The sequence below is a fragment of the Heterocephalus glaber genome, unplaced genomic scaffold, assembly GCF_053883595.1.
Source record: "Heterocephalus glaber isolate CG9 unplaced genomic scaffold, H.glaber_assembly_v1.0 deba00000546, whole genome shotgun sequence".
Taxonomy (NCBI): Eukaryota; Metazoa; Chordata; class Mammalia; order Rodentia; family Bathyergidae; genus Heterocephalus; species Heterocephalus glaber.
In genome coordinates, this window is record NW_028258147.1 from 32,988,734 (window position 1) to 33,012,406 (window position 23,673).

The 23,673-nt window shown below is 38.1% G+C and overlaps 1 protein-coding gene across 8 annotated transcripts in view; it reads left to right on the plus strand.

Annotated features, from left to right (window-relative positions):
• Positions 1-23,673, plus strand: part of LOC101717834 (sterile alpha motif domain-containing protein 9) — a 52,209-nt gene that overhangs the window by 2,234 nt on the left and 26,302 nt on the right. For 6 of the 8 annotated variants that reach the window (XM_087204720.1, XM_087204719.1, XM_087204718.1 and 3 more), the window contains exons 2-3: positions 1,129-1,297; positions 3,355-3,600. The gene's annotated coding sequence lies outside the window, so the exon portion shown is untranslated. The remainder of the gene's footprint in view (positions 1-1,128; positions 1,298-3,354; positions 3,601-23,673) is intronic. The other 2 variants (XM_004862358.3, XM_004862357.3) reach the window with 1 other exon arrangement.

Consider the following 23,673-nt stretch of genomic DNA (forward strand, 5'->3'; position numbering starts at 1 on the left):
CCTCAGTAAAATGAAGAAAGTCCTTCGACTTACAGACATTGCTACCTTGAGGGTTTTCATAAATTCACTATTTTTAATAACTCTAAGAAAATATGTTACAAATTCAGCAAATTTTTGTTAAGAAGCTAAAATGTGACAGGCATTTACAAAATAATGAACAAAGTGAACAAATCCCTTGTCCTCCTGGAATGCACAGAATGATGGCGATAGGAAATACACAAGATAAATAGTTAAGAATGTATAAAGACTTAAGACTATTTGGTTGTGGTAAGTATTAGATAAATTACAAATAAAGTCAGAAGAGGAATGGGATTGTTGGGAGATCTGTAGTTTTCTGTAGGCTACCCAAAGAGTACCTATGGAGAAGGTAACTTTTCATAAAAGACCTCAATGACATGAAGGAGTGAGCACTGCAACAAGGACATTCCAGGGAAAGGAGACAAGCACAGTAAACTGAAATAGGAGCAGGAGCTGCCTAAAATAAAGAGTTACAAGAAGATCATGGGCCAGCCCAGATTTGAAAGAGAAGTGAAAGTAAGATATAATATCAGAGGGGTAGCAGGGTGCCAGATCACAGCGGCCCTATAATTCATATTACCAACCTTGGCATTCACTGTGTCAGATGGAAAGCCCCTGGAGGGATTGGTCAAAACATTGGTATATTATTTACATTTTATCAGGGTCAGCTGACTAGTATTTTGAGAAGTCCCTGAAAGGATCAATAGCAGCAAAAAGCAAACCTAGGAAGGAGCTATTCTTACAACTCAAGAGAGACAGTGGTGGTCAGATCCTAGATATATGTTGACCACCGTAAGACTTGCTCCACATTGAGTATGGAATATAGGAAGAGAGAAAAGACATGCCTTCCACACATTTTGGCATGTTATTTGTTATATTAAAAGTATGTAAGCATAGGAAAAAAATGTCATCAAGGATTTTCCTTTCACTATTCTTTGGAATTTATTTATATTTGAAAATATTCAGAGTAGGAAGTTAAGGAGGAAAACCATACTATAACTACTTCCTAAACAATGGTCCAACCAATTGCATTTTAATTTACTATGACATTGATTTTTGTTTTTATTGTTTGCTTTTTGATACAATAGATTCTCAAAAATTTATTTTCAGGCAAACCAACACTGTTCTGCCTACATCTCTCCTCCCTCACTGATTTGCTGATTGTGACTTGCCAATTCTCCAGAAAATGAAACTGATCTAACAGTTCCAGATCAAAGAGCCTCACAAAGACATACTTCAAGTTTTAATACAAAAAGTAGAAGTTTTCAGAAAAGCCTTGGTAAGTATCTAATCATTAAAGACTTGTTTAATCAATTCTCTTTAAAAGCTATCATTAGAAGTTAATTCTAAAAAACAAAATATACCTTTAAATATGAATATATTTTCAAATGTACATAAGCTATTTCTTATGAAATGATTCAAAAAGAAATGAGAAATATTGCAACTCTCATGTACAGATATCACTAGACATGACTGGTGCTGACTGTAAAATTCTTGAAAAAGAAATCTTTCAGCAAAGGTGGTGAGCATGCAGACTACTTCTGGAAGTGAAAGGCTCTAAGGATTTGACTAGAAGATTTAGGTAAAATGTAGACCATAAGATGAGGAATGCAATTGACATGAAGAATGTCAATTTTTTACAAACCATGTTGAAAATTTTAGCCAACTACAAACTCTGTCCTGTGAAACTTCAGATACTGTCAAAAGTTTTCATCAAATTGAAGAGAAAAGTCACTAAAGCTTAATCATCGTTTTATTTAAGACTTTCCTTCTGGACTAGTGTGTTTATAAGCAATATGAAGAAATGAGTCATTGTAATATGCAATGTAGGAAAATGAAACTGAATGCTTCATGGCTTCCCTTATGCAAACATCAGTGCAGGGTGGGGCTTGCTGGGCTCCAGCCAGGCTGCAGGCAGAGCTGCTGAGACCTGGCCTCCCAGGATCCAGACCAGTGCCTGCACTGACCCTGGAGGTGTGCTGCTTTGGTCCTGCCAGCTCAGCACCCAAAGAGCAAATAAAACTCCTCAAGGAACAGATCCTGAAATTAAGTAGTCAGAAGGAGAACTCTGAGTTTCAAAATTACCCAGTTTTCCTGAGGATAAGGTGTAGGGCTTCCTCAGAGTGCCAAGCAGCAATACCTCCACACTGCTGGCTGTGGAAGCGAAGTTAAACAAAACAAACACAAAAACTGAAACAATACGGCTTGTCATCCAATTCTCTTCTGTTATGAAGGCAAAAACCAGAAGGTTGAGAGGAAACCTAATTTAATCCATTTTCCTGATCACAACTTCTTCCCCTTTATACATACCATGTAGCTTTGGGTGGGGATTTTTGCCTTTTCATTAGTACATGTTTGCACTACATAATGGTTATATTCATCATAAGGAGTTGGCACATGTACTTAGCACACTTTCATTCTTTTTACTTCCCTTTCCCCTCCTTCCCCTCCCCACTTTCTCCATCTCTGCTATGTAACTTTTTGATGTTTACATCAATGTTCCTCATATTTAAGAAAAAAAATGCCAGCCGTCCAGGATACAAGGCTGAAGACGTGGAAAGAGCCAAGGAACTATAACAAATCATTATTCAAATCTTTTTGCCCAACTTACTGTTACCTTGAATTAAATACATAGTTTCAGCCAAATATGGAACATGGACCATATACAATGCTCTTACAATTGACAGAGGGCAAAAGTCATGAGAAATGGATATCAAATATAGTGTAGAAATCAAATTATTACTATTTGTATCTTCTCAGCTACTACCTCAGAAGTGAGTGGCTGAGAAATTTTTTGATGTTATAAAGGGATTGTCATTTTTAGTTTTGGAGTGGGGGTGGGTATTGGAAAAAAGAGAAGAAAAATAGCTCCTGGATTTTCAGAAGGAGTCTCACAGGGGTGATTGCATTCTCCACACCCCATCCAGAGCAAATTGTAGATAAACAGAGCACTGTTGTGGAATTGCTCAGTTGTTTAATGTCATCTATCACAGGTGGCTCTGTGGATTTAAAATAACCAACTGGAACTCAGGCTTTTAACCCAGTTCTTCAACATATAGGATTTACAAGAAATTGGGATCTTAGGAAAGAAAATTGATTAATTTGCATTATAATTTTCTCCAAATTCAGGAGCTTAGTAAGGAGTGGCTGCGCCTTCTTTTAGTAGGGAGTGGACTGCATTCCATATTGTCTGAAGAAGTTCAATATTGGTCCAAAGTCTTAGTTTACTATTCTTCGCTTTTATCAATATAACTCTATCTCGGTCCCTTCCTGTAGTAGCTGCCTACTCATAAGTGAACTAAATAAACTCTTTTCTACATTTTCTCCCTTCTGAAGATGTATCCTTAACTGCCATTAAAGAAGAATAGGCAAAGACCTAATCTAGTGGCTTCCTGCTCCAAGGGGTCAATGGAGGGGAGATGGCAGTCAGGACTTTCTCCTGAGATCTAATCTAAGGAGCCCTTGACAGATATTGGGTTTCAGCAGTTATGAACTTTCTTCAGAAGGTTGATCTATTAGACCTCAGTAAAAGGAGTTTGGCACACTCATCGTTGGCTCCATTTGGAATTTGACAGCCTCAAGGTAAGAAATAAATTTTACTAAGAGATTAAGAATGCGTGGTTCAAACATAAAAACCAAAATGACAAGAAGAAACTGGGGATGGAGGCAAATTTAGACACTGTTTTTAAGGGATTGGAATAAGGATTGTAACGAGCTGTGTCCTAGACCTGCCTGTTTATGGAGGTTATTTATAAGTCTTTTATTTATAATTTCTTTTATTCTGATGTGAGTTGTTTATCTAAAGACAAGAAGTTTCATTTATTAGGGTAGGGGTCCCTCTAGTTTTAGCTGTAAGAAGATTAAGAGCTCTGTGGTTTTGAAGGATAATTTTAGCTAAGGAATTTAAAGACTCTTGTTGAGTTTTATAGCTGTTACTGTGGCTATCTAGCCTCACTAAATCATAATATCAGCCAACTACAGGTATAGCTGGAGACTGCCAGCAGGGGCCAGTGTAGTTATTGGAGCCCTCTTTTAATATGTAGCCTATATTAGTATTTTTTATTTATCTTTTGGTTATACTTTTCTACTGGGTGTTTAATACCGAGTTAGAGTGATATCTATGTTAATCAAAATTAACCTCTCGCTACATGTATCAAAATCAGTTAAGGCTCTTAAGGGGTTACTTTGGGAACTGTCAGTGTCATGTGTCAGTAAGGGTCACCGTCTTGCTTGACATTGTGGCTTCCTGGGGAAGCATGGGAGATGTTTCTCTCTTTAGTGACCCTCCTTTGAGCACAGTGTACATTGGTTCACTTCTGTCCTCTGGGGTCCAACAACCTGAGAGGATTGGGTGAGTCACCAGAACTGTAGTATCTTGTAGAAAAGTCCTTTCATATTCTGGGTTCTTGTTGACCTTGGAGGGCCAGGGCCAGAATAGTGGTTGTCCCCTTAGCCTAATTATCCTTTTAACTTTGGTCTCCAAACCTCAGTTGTTGAACTCCCATGACATTAGTTACACCAGCATTGCAGTAGGAGCAGTAAGTTTAACTATCTTATCTAGATGTCAAGTACTTTGAAATATAAAGTATGACCAAAGAACTTATTTTTTTTGCCAATCATGGTCATCTTAGAAGCCAAATTCCGGTAGAATGTTAACAAATAATAATTATAAAGTGTTATGGAGAAGATTTGAGATCAAGGGCAACATAGCATTTTAGCAAAACAATCATGATGAAATTATTATATTAGAACCATTAGATTTTTTATTATCTCTGAAATACATTTAAATTTTCATTTTAATATAAAATACCATTTTAGTCAGTTATCTTTATCTAATTACAAAACATTAGATGACACAAAGATCTTTTTTTTTTGATACCAGGGATCAAACTCGAGTCCTTGTGCTTGCAAGGAAGGTGGTGGAACAACTGAGCTAAATCCCTGGCCCAACATAAAGAACCTTTACCTCAGTTTGTTATCTGTTAATAGAGTAACATTTAAGTAGAATACACCAGTTTATAGATGTGACAAATTTTTAGTGTCTAATCTCTAATTATTTCTGGACTGGACAGTGCCTAGGTACTTCTAACTGTTATAACACAATTAGATAACAATCACACAAACATAAGCCTGAAAATGTATCTACATTATTTGGCTGGTTATCTCCTATTGGATTGGCATACACATCTTTTTTTTTTTAAATTACATTCTTTTATTGGTACATTGTAGGTATACAACACAATTACATTTCTCATTGGGAATTGTACCTTTACATAATGCATCTTGGTTCTTATTTTTTCCCCATTCCTAGCCCTCCCTTCATGCCCTCCACCCTTCCCTATTTACAAAGACTTTATTTCCATTTTTTCCATTTCTCAGCATTTTTCCTTTCCCTTCTTTTCTTTCCCCTGCCCCTCCCACTATCCCTACCCCTTTGGACCTTTTCTTCCTATTTTACATTATTGATTATTCATCCTAATCATTGGTACATTTAAGGTATACAATATAATGACATTCATCATTGGAAATTTGCACCTTTACATAGTCTCTCTTGGTTCTAATTTTTCACCCTTGCCCAGCCCTCCCTTCAACCCCTCCATTCCTCCCGATTTACAAAGATTTTGTTCCTATTTTTCCACTTTCTCATATTAATCGCATTCCCTTCTATCCTTTTCCCTAGCCCTCCCACTTCCTTCCCCTTTGCCCCTTTTCTTCCTATTTCACATTACCTATTATACATTTAGTCCTTATTTACACTTTCAGTTTCTCACACCAGAGAAACTATTCGGTATTTATTCATGTGTGTCCTTTTATTTCACTTAAGAGTATTGCCTCAATGTGCATCCACTTAGCTATACATGTTTCTAATTTCTCATTTTTTATGGCTGAGTAGTACTCCATTTTATAAAAAAACTACATTTTCTTTATCCAGTATCCAGTTGATGGGCACTGGGCTGTTTCCAAGTTTTAGCTATTACAAACTGTGCTGCTATGAACATGGGTGCACATATATCACTGTGGTATGATTCTTTTAATTCTTTGGGGAAGATCCCCAGCAGTGGAATAGTGGGGTCAAATGGGACTTCCAGTCCTAGTTCTTTGAGGTATCTCCATACTGATTTCCACAGTGCTTGCACCAGTCTACACTCCCACCAGCAGTGGAGCAGGGTTCCTCTTTCCCCACAGCCCCGCCAGCATTTGTTATTGGTTGATTTCATGATAGCAGCCATTCTTTCTGTAGTGAAGTGAAATCTCAGCATTGTTTTCATTTGCATCTCTCAAATGACCAGTGATGTTGAACATTTTTTCATGTATTTATTTGCTATTTCTACTTCTTTGTCTGAGAAATGTCTGTTCATTTCAGATGCCCATTTTTGGATTGGGTCTTTAAATTTGGGAGGTCTGATCTTTTTAAGCTCTTTATAGATTTGAGATAGTAGACCTTTGTCTGAGGAAGAGCAGGTGAAGATTGTTTCCCACATTGTGGGTTGTCTCTTCACACTGCTGGTGGTTTCTCTTGCTGTGCAGAAGCCTTTTAATAAGAAGAGATCCCACTTGTTGATTGTTTGGGCTAGTTCACAGGCAACTGAGGTTTCGTTCATAAAATCTTTTACTACACCGATGTCTTCAAGGGTTCTACCTAACCTCTGTTCCAACTGGTTCAGAGTTTCTATTTTAATATTTAGATCTTTAATCCATTTTGATTTTAGTTTAGTGCATGGTGAGAGATACAGGTCTAGTTTTAATCTTTGGCAAGTTGAAGCCCAATTTTTCCAGCACCATTTATTAAAGAGGCTATCTTTCCTCCAGTGAAGGTGTTTGGCTCTTTTATTGAAGATGAGATGACTGAGTGTGTCTGGCATTGTTTGTGCATCTTCTAATCTGTTCCACTGGTCCTCAAGTCCTTTTCTTTGCCAGTACCATGCTGTTTTTATCACAGTAGCTTTGTATTAGAGTTGCAGGTTGGGGATTGTGATACCCCCTGCCATGTCTCTGTTACCTAGAATTGCTTTTGCTATTCTGGATCTCTTCTTGTTCCAAAAGAATTTTTGGATTGTTTTCTCAAGGTCCATGAAGTATGCTGCTGGGATCTCAATTGAAATTGCATTAAATCTATATAGTGTTGTGCCCAGATCGCGAAGTCCCCAAAGACCACCAAGGAGCCAATTCCAAAGGAAACGCACTAGGGTCATTTATTCAAGCTCGAGCAGGGACTCACAACCATCACCAGCACAGCAGATCAGGATTGAGAGCCCCGACTCTAAAACACCAGGGGTTTTTATAGCTATTACAGCAAGGTTTGGAGATTTTTCACTTAGCAGTTACATGACTGGTTAGCGTTTAGCAAGCATGAAGTGTACATTTCTGATTGGCTAGGTTCATCCGGGGTTGAGGGACGGTTACATGATCATATGGTTTTCGTCCTTGGTTCTATTGATATAGTGTATTACATTGATTGATTTGCATATATTGAACCATCCCTGCATCCCTGGGATGAATCCCACTTGATCAGGGTGTATGATCTTCTTGATGATCTTCTGCATTCTGTTTGCCATTATCTCATTAAGGATTTTTGCATCTATGTTCATTAGTGAGATTGGCCTATAGTTCTCCTATTTGATTGGGTCTTTCTCTGCTTTGCAGATCAAGGTGATGCTTGCTTCCAGGAATGAATTTGGGAGTATTGCTTCCCTTTCAATTTCATTGAAGAGTTTAAACAGTAGTGGCAGCAGTTCCTCTCTAAATGTCTTGTAGAATTCAGCAGTGAAGCCATCAGGGCCCGGGCTTTTCTTAGTTGATAAGTTTTTAATTACATTTTCAATTTCATTGGTTGATATTGGGTTGTTCAGAATTTTTAGGTCTTCTTTGTTCAACTTTGGTAATTCATATGTATCTAGGAATCTGTCCATTTCTTCTGTGTTGTCCATCTTATTGGCGTATAGGTTCTGGAAGTAGGTATTGAGGATCCTCTGGATTTCTGTTGGGTCTGTTGTCATTTCACCCTTTTCATTCCTAATTGCATGGATTTGGGCCTTTTCTTTCCTTTTTCTGACAATGTTGGCTAAAGGTTTGTGAATTTTGTTGATTCTTTTGAAGAACCAACTCTTGGCTTCATTGATTTTTTGTATCATTCTCTTAGTCTCCATTGCATTGATTTCTCCTCTGATCTTTATAATTTCCTCCCTTGTATGAGCTTTGGGGTTGTCCTGCTCTTCTTTTTCTAGAAGCTTGAGGTTCAGCATCAGGTTGTTTAATTGGGCTCATTCTGTTTTCCTAATATGTGTATTCACTGCTATGAATTCCCCTTGTAAGACTGCTTTCATTGTGTCCCATAGATTCCCATATGTTGTATTGTCATTGTCATTTAATTGAAGGAACTGTTTGATTTCTTCTTTAATTTCCTCTGTGACCCATTGGTTATTCAGAAATGTGTTGTTCAATTTCCACATGTTTATGAAATTTTTTGAGTTTCTTTTGCTATGGATCTCCAATTCATCGCACTATAGTCTGATAATATACAGGGGATAACTTCAATTCCTTTGCACTTACTTAAACATGTTCTATGTGTGAGTATGTGGTCTATTTTGGAGAATGACCCATGTGCAGCTGAGAAGAATGTGTATTCTGATTTTGTGGGGTGGTAGACTCTGTAAACATCTGTTAAGTTCATTTGTTCAAGAGTTTGATTGAGTTCTAGTATTTCATTACATATTTTTAGCCTAGTTGATCTATCTATTTGTGACAGTGGGGTGTTGAGGTCCCCCACTACCATTGTATTAGTGCATATATGACTTTTCATGCCTGTTAGTATTTGTTTTACATAGTTGGGTGCATTAGTGTTTGGTGCATAGATATTTATGATTGTCATCTCTTCCTCTTGGATTGTTCCCTTTAGAAGGATGTAGTGTCCTTCTTCATCTCTCTTAATCAGTGTTGGTTTGAAATCTACTTGATCTGCCAAGAGGATAGCTACTCCTGCTTTTTTTTCAGGTTCCTGTCACATGGAGTATTGTTTTCCACCCTTTAACTTTCACTCAATGAGTTTCCTTTTGAATTAAGTGTGTTTCTTGTATGCAGCATATTTTTAGATTTTGCTTCTTGACCCATTCTGCCAGTCTATTTCTTCTGATTGGTGAATTGAGACCATTAATGTTGATGGTTATAACTGAAACATATTGACTTGTCATTGCCATGTCTTTTTCTTTTTGTTGGGTTCTCCCCCTTTCCATTTAATTTCTTGTCATGCCAGTTGGGTTCATTTTGCTTTGCTTCCTGGGGTTGTGATCCTCAATGTCTGTTCCTAAGATATTGTGTAAAATTTTTGGGGTGCTGGTTTGGTATTCACAAAGTTCCTAAGGCGCTCTTTGTCATGAAAGGATCTTATTTCTCCATTAATTTTGAAAGATAGTTTTTCAGTGTACATCAATCTGGGTTGGAGGTTGTTTTCTTTTAGGACTTGGAATATGTCATTCTAAGCTCTTCTTGCCTTGATGGTTTGTGATGAGAAGTCTGCTGTGATTCTGATGGGCTTTCCTTTGTATGTGATTTGTTTCTTTTCTCTGACTGCTTGGAGAACTTTGTTCTTCTGTTTTGTTTCTGGAATCTTAACAATTATATGCCTATGTGTAGCTTTTTTTGATCAAGGCTATTTGGAGTCCTATATGCCTCACTTATCTGTATGTCAAGCTCTTTTCCCCTGCTTGGGAAGTTTTCTGCCACTATTTCTGTGAAGAGATTTTTTATGTCATCTGCACTCTCTCCTATTTCTTTATTGAGCCCAATCAGTCTTATGTTATTCTTCTTTGCATCATCTAGCAGCTGCTGGATTGATTTCTCATGTTCCCTTATAATTTTGAAGCAATTTTTCTTTTCCTGGTCACTAATTGCAATCTTATCTTCTATATCTGAAATTCTGTCCTCACATTGGCTCATTCTGTTGTGTAGACTTTCAATGCAGTTTTTCATGTCCTGGAAATCGATTTGCATCTGTTTTGTGGAATCCATTTGTTTCCTATGTTGGGATTCCATTATGTTCCTGAGCTCCTCTCTAGATTTATTAATCATGTCTTGCACTAGGAGCACAATTTCTCCTGTTTTCTGAGAAATTATTTCTGATTTCATTTTTTCCAGGTCCCTTTTTGTTGCCAGTTCAGTAGGTGCAGGTTGTTGAGTATCAGAGTGTTCCATCTCATTTCCCTTTGGGGTTGCTGTAGGTGATCTGGAAGTCTGGTTTTGAGACTTATTTACATGTTTTCTCATTTCAACTGGGGGCGGGGCTGTTGGCGCCTGCACGGATTACCTCCTCTGAGCTCAGAGAGGTGGGACAGGGGCCAGGAACAGCAGTAGGGGTGGTGGCCCACAAGCCCTCTTCTGTGGGCTGGGAGCAGCGGGAGGGATGGTGGCAGGGAATCCCCTTCCTCTGGACCAGGTTCAGTGGGATGGTGACTCAGAAGCCCCTACCTCTGGGCCAGGAGCAGTGGGAGGGATGGTGGCCCAAAAGATCTTTCCTCTGGGCTGGGAGCAGCCGGAGGGATGGTGACCGGGAAGCCGTTTCCTCTGGACCAGGAGCAGTGGGACGGCAGCTCAGAAGCCCGTATCTCTGGGCTGGGAGCAGCGGGACTCAGTACCTTGGTCTGGTGGTCTGGTGTCCTCTGCGTCTTTGTAGTGTGGAACCAGGTGTCTGCCTGTCTGCAGTGGGGAGATTCGGCGTCTTCCACATGACTCGGGACCTCGGTAGGGTGTGGGCAGACCTGCCTGTCTGCAGCGAGGGTGATTCGGCATCTTCTGGGTGACTTGGGACCTCAGTAGGGCGTGCACAGACCTGCCTGTCTGGAGCAGGCTGATTCAGCATGTTCCATGCAACTCAGGACCTCGGTAGGGCATGGGCAGGTCTGCCTGTCTGCAGCAGGGTGATTCGGTGCCTTCCGCGTGACTGGGGACCTTGGTAGGGTGCGCATAGACCTGCCTGTCTGCACCAGGCTCTGGCGTGCACATCTTATCAGAGGTTTCTGGAAAAAATTAAGCCTTATTGTTTTAAACAGATTCTGACATTATCCCTGTTTATCACAATTTTTTAAAAAAATTTAGAACAAACTGTCTTTAGTTAGAATGTTTTACTCAAAAGTGATTGATAACTTTATGGCAATACTGTGCTAGCTAGTGGAGCCATTTTCTGTGTTGTTACATGGGTGTTTTTAACTACATAGATGGGAATAGTATGGAACCCATCTCCTGTTGGCTGAGTCACCCCAAAAAAGTGGAAAAATAAATAATTATCACTATTACTATAATACAGAATTGTTTCAAACCCAACTTGTTATATACACCCTCTACTGCTCATTTAAAAATGGCACAACTGAAGAAATAAAATATATTTGAAATCATAAAAAGTTATACTGTTAACATACAGTATATGATCAATTTACAATAGAAACATAAGTTTTACATTATTATACAATTATGCTGACCTATACATAGGTCATCTGTCATTTTAAAATTTATGCTATTAACTCATATTTTTGTCCTAAGCTGTATCATATATTGATGTAAACACTGTACATCTAGAAAAGAACATACCTATAACATATTTGAGATGGGAAATGCCTAAATTATTGTTTCTGAATCTTATAGGCTTTTCTGCCGAAAGAAAATGATTTAATTTTTTAATTCATTTTAAGTACTTAAGCAAAGACTAGACAATAAAACAATAGCTGTTTATCTATTACAGAGAAGCAAGCAATCCTTTTAGCATCTCTTAAAACTATTAGCACTAGGCAGCATAAACAAACCCATTATCAGACCAGGTAAGCCATAGCTATGAACTCTTTACAACAAAAGATTTCTTTTTAAAAACCTTATTTTATTATAATATGAAGTAAATTGTGCTTATATGAATTATTAACTTTAAAATATCTTAAAATGATGAACAACCCTCAAATGAGCATTAAAATGAGATACAGCCCTCAATTTCTTTGAGACTTATTTTTAAGCTTAGTTTTTAACAAGTTGAACTATAATTTGACAAAAGTCTCCATTTTCAGATACTTATCATCCCTTTAGAAGAGTTACTCTGAAGCTTATTAACAGGATCACATATCTTCTGATCTTATATCAGTGTTATACAGATATATATATCAACAATCTATGAAATACATTTAATAGACTGAAACATATTATTGCTTATAAATTTTAAGAATCAAAGAATGCATGAATTTATACATAGCAAATTTCTTTAGTATTTTATCTTAATAATGAATAATTTATATGTATTACTTATTAATAACTACCTCTACATTGCCCACAGAGTATAAAACATCTAGCAAACACAAGTTAATGTCCCAAAATAATTTTTTTGCTGAGGAAAAGCTTTCAAATATTATAGTCAATAACTCAGAATTGCATCTATATGCACTACAACAGAATGCTATTTAAAGTTTGAATATTTACATTGATCCCAATGAATTATTTTTGACCAAGTTTTCATGTTACCAAAAGCAAATTATCCTGGAAAAATAAGAGTACCTATAAGTTAATCCACTTGAAAGACAATAAAAGGAAGTTTACTAATCATGGGCACTTAAAGTGCCAAAGCTCAAAAGATTTAGAAAGACCCAAGAACTGCAGGGAGAATTCCTCATCCCATATCAGCTTCATCATTTATCCTGGCTTTATCATTCCAGAGTTGAGGAAGCTACTCATGTAAATGTGACCCAGTTTTTTTAGAAAATTAGGAAGAAGTACAGCATGCCTGGACAATGTTTACTCAGATAGGAGTTAATGGGTAAGACAAAACTGTCTATTTTTTCACTCAGACTTGGTAAGAAAGCTTTCAAATGGACTTTCAATATACATAATGTCTGATAAGCAGAAACTTATTAATTGGTGCCACTTCTCTACTGTAATAAATCATGGGGGAGTGTGAATCTAACTCAACTTCTGCTCAGTAAGATAACCAAGTAGAAGCTCTGTAAACCAATCCTGTTTAAGAAAGCACCCCTGAAAACATTTTGGAAAAAAAATCCTAAAATTTATGCGGTCATGACATGATAGAGATCAGAAATAGGCAGACCAGGGCCTTTACCTGCTATTCACTAAAAGCAAAATTTGCATCTTTTTTCCTTGGACAGTCAGGAACTTAGAATCCATTTTTGCTATAAACCATAACTCTTTTTACCAATTTTTACCAAAATATTGCCTTTTATGACCCTTTTTACTAATACTAGAAGCAGCCTTTATTTATGACCATTGCTATATAACATTTTCTGAGAAGCTAAACAATTTAAACTTTTAAATCAAAGAATGTGCAGCCAGTATTATATTTACATTATCTTAATATTCAATTGACTCTGATTCCCAAGAGTCATTAAGATCCTAATAAACTCAAAACTTTTAATTACATTTCCTTTATGCTCTTTAATCTTTTCTTATAACCTTGTGAAACTGAAAAATTTCTTAAAGTCAAACACCTAAAATATAATTCTGATTCACTGACACAAGCAAAATTCTTGTCATCAGTTGAGGACACTGTTGTAGCATTTTCAAAACATTTTAAGTCATGTGAAGAAAAAGGTATTTGTCTTTATGCTTTTTTTTTTTTTTTTTTTAGTTATTGAGTGCTCTTATTTTAATCTGTTACCATCTAAACAATACACAAACACAAGTATACACATAGGACATAACATAATGCACACATTTATGGCCTAGTTAATCAGAGTTTGGGTATCCTAAAACATTTTTTTCTGCCTTAACTTACAGGTCTTAGTTAATTTTTAAAAAAACCTCTTGCCCTAGGTATTAAAACATTTTCTGTTGTGCAAAATTTAGAAATAGCTGGTCAGAAGTTTTCACATCTTATCCTGGCTCTTTTGCACAAGGCCTCTAGCACCAAAAAAAAGAAAAAGAAAAAGAAAAAGAAAAGAAAAGAAACCAGTAAGAACAATACTTCCCACCAAGAAAAACTCATATGAGGTCAAATTTCTCCTTTTTTTTTAAAGTTAAAAAAAAGGATGTGGCTGGTGATGAAAATCTATTTTGGTAACAAGGAAAAATGACTTACTCAAAGCTTTCTCTGAGGAGATTGAGGAACCCATTCACCTCAAATCACCACCTCCCCATTTACAGGTGGGCAAGGGGCCTTTACAATAAGAAGCAGAGGGGAGGGCAGCACATAGAGACAGTGCAGATCTCCAAACTTGCTTTATCACTTCCAGTCCCCTTGAGCTCATCCTCCTCTTTCTTATGGAAAAGAAACCATGCTCCTGGTCTCCTGAGGCTGGCATCTGTATAGTCTGTCACTTCTTCTGGACTGAGGATATGAGGGAGTATTAGCTATGGGCTCGGAAGAGGACATTTGATGAAGTTGCTAATCACTAAAAGAAAAAAAAGCTAAATTTTAAAGTTCTATTTTGCAGTGCCAACTCTGACCTGTGTGCAGTGCTTTTACTTTTCTATCATCCTGGCACCATTTTTCTGCTGTGCCCTATTTTTTGTTGGCACAGACTTGCCCTGAACACAACTTCCCATGATCTTCAGTAAATGTAGCTGCTTGCTACTTGCTACTGGTACATGCCTGCAATTCATTGCTCCTCATACACAAGAGCCCTAGACTATACCTGCCCATTCCATGGTAACAGAGCAAGACCCAGGCTACAGGATTTAGTAAGACATAGCTAAATGCTTGACAGAGGAAATTGGGGGGATCTATAACTTTCATTTGGCTTCTTCATCCCCTATGTCATAATTCCACTCAGGCCCCTCTTGGGAGCCAAATAACATAGCAGTTGGCTGGTTATCAGAGGGTAAAACTGCAAAGGTTTTATCACTGACATACTTTGCAGCCTTTATAATTTTTTTTACTGCTGTGCAACAAGAGATGAGGATGAACTGAACATCCTTTCATGTTAGATAAGAAGCCATTTTTAGGGTATGGAAACTGTCAGAAAACTTCTTAGGATCCTCAGAGAATATACCTAATTTTTTCCTGTATTGCTGAGTATCTGCAATTGAATAAGGAACTAGCACCTGGGCTGTACATCAGTGCTTGCACTTGTCAAAGAGGCAGAGCAGTGATAGATCTAGATGTTGAGTTTCTGTAATCTGGGACCCTATGGTAAGTAGCCCCAGACCTAATATGGGGTGGACTCAAGAGATGGACTTTATCACGTGAGGTACTGACTGAGAAAGTTGCTGAGGAGGTAACCTGTGGGGAGAAGGAGCTGACAGGTGCAGTCTTGCAGCATGAGCTGCTGAGGAATTATGACTTCTTAGGTACAGATCAAGCCTCTAGTAGGAGGCCATAAAGGCTTGAAGATAAGGAACCTATGACCATTATTCTTCTTTGTAGTGAAGATGTAATTGAAATATGGCGTTATATTTTAGGCTGCCAAGGAGTGGCCATGACTCTTATTTCACAAGTGGATACCTAGGCCATTTTTTATTACACAGGAATATAAGATGATCTCTTTGAAGGATCTTAGTGTGGAACTCATTTTAATGGTTAAGAAGACATCTGAGCAGGGACTCAGAAGGAATAGATGAGGTTTTTTCCCATCTACAGATATGAGAAGTAAAAATTAGGTTCTAGGAGTTTAACAGGCCTTTTCCAGGGTCAGTCTCCAATAGCAGTGACCTGACAGGACACCTCTTGATAGCCTGAGCCTTTCACCCCCAGGGCTGTGACCTGGTAAGGCTAAATTTCTTAAGATCTAGTAAGCCTGTCCCTAGGTCAGTCCTCCTTAGTGGGGACCTGCCAGGGTATCTCCTGATAGCCTGCCTTGCTCTCCACATTGGGTGTCTCCTATCAGAGCTGAACCTTTTGGGGCTGAATGTCTCCAGACTTAAACAAGCACCAGTGCTATTTCTTTTGGATCCACTGGATTTCCCCCTATAAACAAAATACATCTTCTGGTTGAAAAGCCCAAAAGTGGGATGCCTTACTGGCTGGATACACTTTAGCCAATTAAAAGGGGAATAAAACCTATTCCTAGAGAAAACTCTGCCCAGCAAGTGCAAGGCCCTGAGTTCGATCCCAGTACCACACACACACACACACACACACACACACACACACACACACACACAAAGAATACATGTCTGGTGACAGAATCTCAAAATAAAAGTCAGGCACTATGTAAATTTAGTCAGCTAATACAGGTTACAGATCCTTTCAGACAGTAGCATAAGCATAAAGCCATAGTTATCACAATGAAAGCAAAACTAAGTAAAAAGGTAAGAAACCAATATCAGCAAACTACCCCAGGAAGTAACAGGTTTAGGCAGGTAGGCTTTGGGATCCAGGGGAGATAAGTTAGCTAGAGCTGGCTCTGCCATTTGCCACTGGCTGTCATATGCAGAACCAGTGGCAGGAGATTTAAAAGGACCAATTTTTCTCTTCCTATGTGGGAAGATGTTGCACCTATTAACTGTGTTTTCTGAGCTATCCAGAACCAACAGCTAAGCAAATTCAATACTCTGATTGCCAGAAAGCCTGAGGTGCAGGGGATCAGAAAAGTAGAAGGAAAAAAAAAGCAAAAACCTATGGAAATAAGGCACTCTTCACGAGCCCTTGACCCACAGGGAAGCACAAAAACCCTTGGCACTAAGAAAAGAGCTGCCCAAGTCCAGACAAGTTACCAAGTACTCCACAGAGAAAAGTAACAATTTAATTGGGCCAGGACCTTGTCTCCTGATCGTCTGCTGTGGGCAGCTTCACCAAAGTACTGGTCTGCTGGCAGCAGCTTTCTCCCCTGCTCCACTCAGCTTAGGTCCATCCCCTCTTAGGCCAGTGTCACAGCCTCAAAGGTAGACTTTTCATGTTGGGCGGACCAACAACAGGACACAAGCCCAACTAATGAGCAGGGTCCTCTTGTCTCCTATAAGGACAGAGCCTTTTCCCCCACAATCTAGTCATTTCCACACAGGTCGCTGCTTATCTTGCGCCTTCAACAAGGGTCTTGGTTGCTTGTAAAAAGGAGACTAGAGGAAAAATAGAGTTACCCTCTTTTTTCTCTGGGTTGTCTGGTTGTGACTTTTGCTTAGGTCTCCAAAGGTCCCTGGGCTATTGAAGCCTGTGACATTTCGTTTGTCTGGGCTCTGTACAATAAAGTCCCTTTGCTTACCCAGTAAGGTCTCCTGAGTTTTGCTAATGTCTTCCTGGTTGGTTCCCCAGATGTTAGTTGAATGGACCAATAATAGTCCAGGTTCTTGTGTATGATGAAGAATTTCCAAGTGTACATTCAGTAGCTAGATTTATTGAAGATAACAGGAAAGGTAGGTAGCAGCAGCAACAGGAAAGAAGGAAAAAGAAAAGAGGGGACTATAACTCAGTCTTTTAGAATTTAAAGGCCAGGCACCTCTGGCTTTCGGTGTCTTCCACTGAATCTCCCTTGTTTCCAAAGCTTTGATGCCTAGAGCATAATGATCTCTTAGGCTTTTGTTATTTTATTTTGTATCTCTCTTAGGATAATAGAAGTAGGAATAACCCTTGGGTGCTGTTTAGTGTTAAATGGGGGTAAGGGAGTAACTCACTCAGCTCTTTTGTTTCTAACTGTATTAACCTCACCCCAATTACAATGAGTTTTTACATTAATGTGAAGAGAAGATCAACTCTTCATTGCAAAGCAAAGTTTCTTCACTCTTATAGAAACAAAGAGCTCACTAAAATGTTTTACCCAAAACAAATGCAGAGTCATCCTGTCATGCCTGGCCTGAATTAAGCCTTCTCAAGCAGACAGGCCACTCTCAGAAAACAACAGACTATTCTCAGTGAACAGAACAGATGGCCTAAAGAAAATTTAAGATGAAATATACAATCTCCCCAGTGCCAAGAAGTTCAGTGATTGGACCCTCATTACTTATGATCATAGTTCCTTCCCCAAACCCTACATAAACCCAATTCCCTTCCCAACTAGCTGCTGATATCTCTCTCTCTCTCTCTCTCTCTCTCTTTCTCTCTCTCTCTCTCTCTCTCTCTCTCTCTGTGTGTGTGTGTGTGTGTGTGTGAGCCCATCGACACATTTCGGCTTCTCCCAGCTAGCTACTAAAATCTGCCCCTGATTTCAGTCTCTGTGTCTCTGTTCACACTTGGATGGGAATAAAGCTTTTTCTCACAAAGCCTGTTTCCAAGTGGCCTCTGACATGTCATTTATAACACTTCCTTCAAAGGTAAATCCTTGGTCTACCTACAGAAAAACAGAAAACATGGAAGCTTTGAATTCCAGTTTATCCCATTTTATACTATCTGTATTTCAAATATATTGAGATCTAATTTCTGCTCAGAAAGTTCATTGGAAAATAAAAGCAGTAATTTTTTAACTAATCCTTTTCTTAAAATAACTTCCTTTTTCTCCTTTTCAGAGTTGCGATCAAGGAAACCTGAGAATAAAAAAAATGACTAGATTGAGTACTTTCTAGTTTGTGATGGATACTGTATGTTAATGATACTCCCTCTTTCCTCAGTTCCCTACTATCACAGGACTCAGGGCCCCCTTGTTCTCTCCCCCCAGTCCTACCCACCTAGGTGAATCTACAATTAATAACAGTAGAACAAATGATTACATCACTAGGTTTCATAGTTTGGCAACAGTAATCCAAGACAGCTAGTGGGAAAAGCTCAAACTTAGAAAATGTACAGACACAATACAAGCCTAACTCTCCCAGTCATCCACTGAGTTAGTTCATGCAGGCAAGGCAGTGCCATGATTTCCTCATTTGTTTGCTAAGGAAAATACACTGTTTGTATTTGATGAGGATTAAATTTCATACAAATGGAATCACAATATGTGGCCTTTTGTAACTGGCTTCTTTTACTTTACATGTTTTTCAGATTCACAAACGTTGCGTGACATAGCATGTCATTCCTTTTTACTGCTGACTAAAATTCCATTCTATGGATATACCACATTTTATTTATCCAACCACTGAGCATTAAATTAATATAATTTTATTGATCTAATACAAGTATAATTTATCAAGTTTACTTGGTCCTTCTAAAATTTAAATATAGAAGCTATTTTTTTCAGGCCATTTCAGTCTTTGGCTAAGGAAACTTACTTACTGATACTCTATTTAAAGCTCTTACCCCCCCACACACACTTTTTTTTTAACTGGGTGTGGTGGGACATGCCTGTAATCCCAGCACTTGGGAGGCCAAGGCAAGAGGACTGCCATGAGTTTGAGGCGAGCCTGTGCTACATACTGAGTTCAATGCTAGCTTCAACTACATAGCAAGAACTGTCTCAATAAAACCAATAAATAAATAAAACTCATTTAACATGTTCCCACTGGCTTGAACCACTGGTGGTACACAAATGACTGTACCATTGAGCAGCTTGTACCACTAGTGATACACATGGATTTAATCATTTTTATTAGTTTTTTACTAATAAAATGAATTAAAAATCTACAGATTGACTGAATCTAGTTAGTTTCTTGAATTTGAATAATTACTGCCCAAATATAAATATTAATTAATACTAGGCAATTTTCTTTCAAGAAAAGAATCTTCAGACTACACTAGAAAAGGCAAAAGCTAAAGAATGTGCAGCTAAACTGGACTAAATGTATACTGTTGCATTTTTTATACTTAAAAATAATTTTAATTTTTTTCTAAAAACAGGAATCATTAGTGTCTGGCCTTTAAAATTAATTTTGAAACAATAAGCCTATCTCGTTCCAACAAAAAGCTTTAAAAAAGACAGGAAGAAGAGACAGAAACTCTCCTGATCTTCAGCAGAAAATTCCTCTCAAACGTCAAGCATGTCAATTAAAACAAGCCACATCACAGGATTAGTGTGGAGGTGGGGGTCACTGGCTGGAAGAGAGGGCTGGTGGTTAAAAGACTGGGTTGAGGTCAAGGTCAGCATGGGGAGAGGGGCAATACATAATGTTAGAATTCAACAGCATATTCCCGAGGCAGTGAGGTATAATCAGTTTCTATACCCTATAATCGTGTTCTAGGAAACAACTGTTTCAAGAGGTTGATATACAATCACAAGATGGAGCCAAGTAAGTGGGTGAAGTAATAAGAAATACAGGCAGACAATTATTCTAGATTATACATTCTTGGTTGAAGCTTTATGACCACCAACAGGGTAAAAATTGATTCTTGGGAGCAAATAAAAATCATACTTTAAAAAAATAGAATTTTTTCATCACAGTTTTAGTTTTATAGCAAAATTGAAAAGTACAGAAATTTTCTCATATACTCCCATCCCTGTCTTCTACTGCATAACATCCTATACTGTCAACATCTTCTACAGAATAGTTTCTCTGTTACAATTGGTGAACCTAGCTACGTTGACCCATCACCACCCATAGTGATAGTTTGTATTAGGGTCCATAGTTTATATTATGGATCACTTTTGGTGTTGCATATTCTATTGGTTTGGACAAATTTATAACAACATGTCTACTATTACAGTACAGTATCATAGAGTAGTATCACCACACTAGATGTCCTCTGAGCCCTATCTATTCATCCTTCCCTCTCCTCTAACTCCTGGAAACAACTGGTCTTTTTACTCTTTTCATAGTTTGTTTTTTCCAGAATGTCATATAGTCAGAATCAAACAGTATGTAGACTTTTCAGATTGGTTTCTTTCACTTAATAATATATATATAATATATTAGTAATATATATTAGTAGTAATATATATAATTATATTATATATTTGTAATATTAGTTATATACATTAGTGTTTTATATATATAATGTTACTCCATGTCTTTCAAGTATTTCTAGCTCTTTTTTTTAGTGCTGATTGTATTGCATTGTCTGGATGTACTTCTTTACCATTCATTTATTCATTACCTACTGAAGGATAGCTTGGTCACTTCTAAGTTTGGACAATTACACATAAAGCAACTGTAAATATGTGTGTGCAAGTTGTTGTGTGAGCATAGTTTTCAGCTCACTCAAACAGATACCAAGGAATATAATTACTGGATCATATGATAACAGTATATTTAGTTGTTTAAGAAGCTGCTAAACTATCTTCCAAAGTGCTGTACCACATTGCATTCCCACTAGACATAGATGGAGGCTACTTTGCTCTGCATCTTTACCAACAATTGCTCTTGTCAGTGGTTTGTATTTTGGCCATTCTACTGAGTGCATAGTTGTATCTCACTGTCTTAATTTGCAGCTCCCTAATGATATATAGTTTGTTTTTATGCAGAAGTCACAGATATACACAAAAAGATATACAGTATACCTATAGTGTTAAAATGTCATGGTAGGGGAACAATTCCAAAAAATTATTCTGCATCAGGGGCCAATAATGGAATCTTTAAAATGAGAACTTCTAGCTAGATCAGGCAGCTAGAGAGAGAGTGAAAAAAGAGAAGAGAGGGATGACCCATGCTGAAGATGTGGAACCTGGCCTCACAAGGAGTCTCAGTGACTCGATAAGACAGTGGAATAGAAATGCCATATTAGGAACAGAATTAAAATTAATTTTACTGGTTATATTAAAGTTTCTAAAGAAACAGAACAAATAGGATATGAATGTGTATTATTATATGGATGTGTATTATAATAAACTAATATATGCAAAGACATTTATTATAAAACATTGCCTTATATACTTAAAAAAGCTGACAAGTCCTAAGATCTGTAGTTGACAAACCAGAGACTCAGGAGAACTGATGGTGTGGGATCTAGTTTGAGACTGAAAATCTGAGAAGCAGGAGAAGTAGCATAGATTCAAGCCAAAAATCAGCAGGCACAAGACCCAGTATTAGGGTTTGGATCAAAAATGTGCCCCAAAAGCCTCGTGTGCTTATAGTTGGAGTTTTTGGAAAAGGACTGCACAATGGGGGCACTATAGCTAACTTGTTTTTAGGACCAGGGGCCCACAAAAACACACTGGGGAAAAGATAGCCTCTTTAAAAATTGGTGCTGGGAAAATTGGAAATTCACATGCAGAGACTGAGTCTAGACCCATATATTTCATGTACTAAACTAAAATCAAAATAGATCAAAGATCTAAATGTTAAATAGAAAAACTTAATCTGCTTAGAGATAAAATAGGTACAACTCTTGAAGACATAGGCATAGGAAGGACTTTCTGAACAGAACATCGGTGGCACAAGAAATAGTATCAAGAATCAACAAATGGATTCCACTGCCCCTAGGGCAGAAGAGGTGAGCCAATCCCAGCGCCCAGGAGGAGGCTCCCCACCACCATTCCACCCCTCTCAGGGCAGAGGAAGTGAGCCAATGCCAGTGCCCAGGAGGAGGCTCCCCACCGCCATTCCACCACGCCCAGGGCAGAGGAGGTTAGCCAATCCTAGTGCCCAGGAGGAGGCTCCTGCCGCCATTCCACTGCTCCTAGGGCAGAGGAGGTGAGCCACACAGGCACCAGCAGCTATCCCCCCCACCCCCTGGGGAAATGAGAAGACACATATACAAACCTCAAAAACAGACTTCCAGATCACCTATATTAACCCCAAAGGGAAACAAGATGGAACAATCTAATACTCAAACAGCTGTACTCCCTTGACTGGCAACAAAAGAGGATCTGGAATAAATGAAATCAGAAATAATTTCTCAGATAACAGAAAAGATTGTGCCCATAGTGCAAGACATTATTAATAAATCTAGAGAGGACACAGATTAAAAAAAAAATAGAGGATCTGAGTAGAATGATAGAATTCCAACATAGGAAACAAATGGAATGCATAAAACAGATGCAAACAGATTTCCAGGGGATTAAAAACGCCATTGAATGTCTACTCAGCAGAATGAGCCAAAGTGAAGACAGAATTTCAGATATAGAAGATAAGATGCAGTTAGTGACCAGGAAAGGAAAAATTGCTTCAAAATTGTAAGGGACTGTGAGAAATCAATCCAGCAGCTTCTAGACAATACAAAGAATAACATAAGACTGATTGGAGTCAATGAAGAAACAGGAGAGAGTGCAGATGACATAAAAAAATCTGTTCACAGAAGTGATGGCAGAAAACTTCCCAAGGAGGGGAAAAGAACATGACATACAGAAAAGTAAGGCATATAGGACTCCAACTAGCCTTGATCAAAAAAATGTATACATAGGCATATAATATTTAGGATTCCAGAACCCCAACAGAACAACAAAATCCTACAAGGAGTGAGAGAAAAGAAATGAATTACATACAAAGGAAAGCCCATCAGAATCACAGCAGACTTCTCAACACAAACCCTCAAGGCTAGGAGAGCTTGGAGTGATGTATTTCAAGCCCTAAAGGAAAACAGCCTCCAACTCAGATTGATGTACCCTGCAAAACTATCTTTCACAATTGATGGACAAATAAGATACTTTCATGATAAAGAGAACCTTAGCAACTTCATGAATACGAAACCAGCACTCCAAAAACTTTTAGACAATATCCTAGGAAAAGACAATGAGGATCACAACCCCAGGAAGCCCAGCAGAATGAATCTATTGGGCGTGACAAATTAAACACAAAGGGGGAGAATCCAACAAAAAGAGAAAATCATTACAAGGCTTTTAAAACTTTTAACTTCATCTCCCTAATGAGTGTATAATTCAATCTTGTTATTGTACTGATTAGTATTTTTCTGAGTCTAGTGTTGCACACCTTTCCTGGTGCTATACTGGCTATTTATCATCTTCTTGTATCTGCTTTTTAATTGGGTTTTCTATTAATGAGCTG